Source organism: Stegostoma tigrinum, unplaced genomic scaffold, assembly GCF_030684315.1.
Source record: "Stegostoma tigrinum isolate sSteTig4 unplaced genomic scaffold, sSteTig4.hap1 scaffold_806, whole genome shotgun sequence".
Classification (NCBI taxonomy): domain Eukaryota; kingdom Metazoa; phylum Chordata; class Chondrichthyes; order Orectolobiformes; family Stegostomatidae; genus Stegostoma; species Stegostoma tigrinum.
Window position 1 is genome coordinate 20,001 of NW_026728754.1, and position 3,745 is coordinate 23,745.

General features: G+C 59.8%; 1 long non-coding RNA gene across 1 annotated transcript; it reads right to left on the reverse strand.

Annotated features, from left to right (window-relative positions):
- Positions 1-248: 248 nt before the first annotated feature.
- LOC132209287 (uncharacterized) lies at positions 249-3,512 on the reverse strand. Its single transcript, XR_009445389.1, has 2 exons — positions 3,404-3,512; positions 249-573 (listed from the first exon to the last, which is right to left on the reverse strand). It is a non-coding gene; the product is annotated as an uncharacterized LOC132209287 (long non-coding RNA).
- Positions 3,513-3,745: the final 233 nt, after the last annotated feature.

The window sequence follows — 3,745 nt, forward strand, 5'->3', positions numbered from 1 at the left end:
CACACACACACACACACACACAGACCGTGTACCCCACCTCTCTCTCTCACACACACAGACCGTCTCTCCCTCTCTATCTCTCTCACACACACACAGACCGTGTCTCCCGCTCTCTCTCTCACACACACACACACACGCTGTGTCTCTCTCCCCAGTGCCGAGCACTGAGCGGTCCACACTATGCTCGGCCCGCAGCCTTCCCAACCTGTGGGTGTACAATGAGCTGAAGCAGACCCGTCACAGGGACATGGTGTGTCAACAGTTTATTGAGCTTTGCGATAAATAAAAAGCTGGGGCTGTGGCAGCCCCACGCTGTGTACAGCCAACCCCTGGAAGGTGGGGTTGGCACGGTGCGTGCGCCAGTCCATGGCGGAGTGAGTGCGAGAGCCTCCCGTCTCCCTCAGACGCACTCACCCACCGCGTGCCTTCCTGCTGCTCGAGCCATCAGAACAGCCGCACTTTCTCCTCCTTTTCTCGCTTCACCTTCAGGAACTCTGCCATGTTGGAGAAATATTTCTGGTTGGTCTCTGCCACCTTCTTCTCTGCCGCCTGGGGGTTCACGATCTCCAGGCCCTGTGTGTGGGTGGCGGGAGGAGGAAGCAAACACAGGTGGCTATTCCACGGCCGGGGGCTGCACACGGTCACAACGCTGTTGGCGCTCGCAGGACAACGTGGTGACTCAGTCCCACTGTCAACCCTCTGTCTCTCCCTAACCCGGGGATCACTGGTCCAGGATCGGGAACGGTCTGATTCCCCTCCCCACCACAACTCCTCTGTCTCTCCCTAACCCGGGGATCACTGGTCCAGGATCGGGAACGGTCTGATTCCCCTCCCCACCACAACTCCTCTGTCTCTCCCTAACCCGGGGATCACTGGTCCAGGATCGGGAACGGTCTGATTCCCCTCCCCACCACAACTCCTCTGTCTCTCCGGAACCCGGGGATCACTGGTCCGGGATCGGGAACAGTCTGATTTCTCCCCTGCCCACCACAACTCCTCTGTCTCTCCCTAACCCGGGGATCACTGGTCCAGGATCGGGAACGGTCTGATTTCTCCCCTGCCCACCACAACTCCTCTGTCTCTCCCTAACCCGGGGATCACTGGTCCAGGATCGGGAACGGTCTGATCACCCCCCCCACCACAACTCCTCTGTCTCTCCCTAACCCGGGGATCACTGGACCAGGATCAGGAACGGTCTGATTCCCCTCCCCACCACAACTCCTCTGTCTCTCCCTAACCCGGGGATCACTGGTCCAGGATCGGGAACGGTCTGATTCCCCTCCCCACCACAACTCCTCTGTCTCTCCGGAACCCGGGGATCACTGGTCCAGGATCGGGAACGGTCTGATTCCCCTCCCCACCACAACTCCTCTGTCTCTCCCTAACCCGGGGATCACTGGTCCAGGATCGGGAACGGTCTGATTTCTCCCCTGCCCACCACAACTCCTCTGTCTCTCCCTAACCCGGGGATCACTGGTCCAGGATCGGGAACGGTCTGATCACCCCCCCCACCACAACTCCTCTGTCTCTCCCTAACCCGGGGATCACTGGACCAGGATCAGGAACGGTCTGATTCCCCTCCCCACCACAACTCCTCTGTCTCTCCCTAACCCGGGGATCACTGGTCCAGGATCGGGAACGGTCTGATTCCCCTCCCCACCACAACTCCTCTGTCTCTCCGTAACCCGGGGATCACTGGTCCAGGATCGGGAACGGTCTGATTCCCCTCCCCACCACAACTCCTCTGTCTCTCCCTAACCCGGGGATCACTGGTCCGGGATCGGGAACAGTCTGATTTCTCCCCTGCCCACCACAACTCCTCTGTCTCTCCCTAACCCGGGGATCACTGGTCCAGGATCGGGAACGGTCTGATTCCCCTCCCCACCACAACTCCTCTGTCTCTCCCTAACCCGGGGATCACTGGTCCAGGATCGGGAACGGTCTGATTCCCCTCCCCACCACAACTCCTCTGTCTCTCCCTAACCCGGGGATCACTGGTCCAGGATCGGGAACGGTCTGATTCCCCTCCCCACCACAACTCCTCTGTCTCTCCGGAACCCGGGGATCACTGGTCCGGGATCGGGAACAGTCTGATTTCTCCCCCCCCACCAACAACTCCTCTGTCTCTCCCTAACCTGGGGATCACTGGTCCAGGATCGGGAACGGTCTGATTCCCCTCCCCACCACAACTCCTCTGTCTCTCCCTAACCTGGGGATCACTGGTCCGGGATCGGGAACGGTCTGATTCCCCTCCCCACCACAACTCCTCTGTCTCTCCGTAACCCGGGGATCACTGGTCCAGGATCGGGAACAGTCTGATTTCTGCCCCCCCACCAACAACTCCTCTGTCTCTCCCTAACCTGGGGATCACTGGTCCAGGATCGGGAACGGTCTGATTCCCCTCCCCACCACAACTCCTCCGTCTCTCCCTAACCCGGGGATCACTGGTCCGGGATCGGGAACAGTCTGATTTCTCCCCTGCCCACCACAACTCCTCTGTCTCTCCCTAACCCGGGGATCACTGGTCCGGGATCGGGAACGGTTTCTCCCCCCCGCGAACAACTCCTCTGTCTCTCCCTAACCCGGGGATCACCGCACAGGGATCAGGAACGCTGTCTGATTTCACCCCTCTGTCTCTCCCTAACCCGGGGATCACTGGTCCGGGATCGGGAACGGTCTGATTTCTCCCCTCCGCCAACAACTCCTCTGTCTCTCCCTAACCCGGGGATCACTGGTCCGGGATCGGGAACGGTCTGATTTCTCCCCCCCCGCCAACAACTCCTCTGTCTCTCCCTAACCCAGGGATCACTGGTCCGGGATCGGGAACAGTCTGATTTCTCCCCCCCGCCAACAACTCCTCTGTCTCTCCCTAACCCGGGGATCACTGGTCCGGGATCGGGAACGGTCTGATTTCTCCCCCCCACCACAACTCCTCTGTCTCTCCCTAACCCAGGGATCACTGGTCCGGGATCGGGAACGGTCTGATTTCTCCCCCCCCACCACAACTCCTCTGTCTCTCCCTAACCCAGGGATCACTGGTCCGGGATCGGGAACGGTCTGATTTCTCCCCCCCGCCACAACTCCTCTGTCTCTCCCTAACCCAGGGATCACTGGTCCGGGATCGGGAACGCTGTCTGATTTCTCCCCCCCACCACAACTCCTCTGTCTCTCCCTAACCCAGGGATCACTGGTCCGGGATCGGGAACGCTGTCTGATTTCTTCCCCCGTCTCTCCCTAACCCGGGGATCATTGGTCCGGGATAAGGAACACTGTCTGATTCTGCCCCCTAACCCGGGGATCACCGCACAGGGATCGGGAATGCTGTCTGATCTCGCCCCGCCACCCCAGGGGTCACCGCACAGGGAACAAAAATGCGGAGTCTGTTCCCGTCTCTGGCCTTTACCTGAAGCGGGGTGAAAGCCACACTTGAAGCTGTCCCAGACGATCGATCGCGAATTGTAGATTTCCCACCGTAAACCATACTTTGTTTCTGGAGCGTCCGCTGATCAGAGTGAGTGAATGTGCGAGAGAGAGGGAGAGAGATGAGGACAGTCAGGAAATCTGTGACAGAACTCACCCAAAATGTAATGTCACCCCATGACCCAACCCCCCCCCCCCCAATCACGTCCTTCCTGTCGCGGGTAACGCTCCCATTCACCCCAGTCCTACTCCCCCCACCTTCACCCCATGACCACCCCCCCAATCACGTCCTTCCTATCGTGGGTAACGCTCCCATTCACCCCCA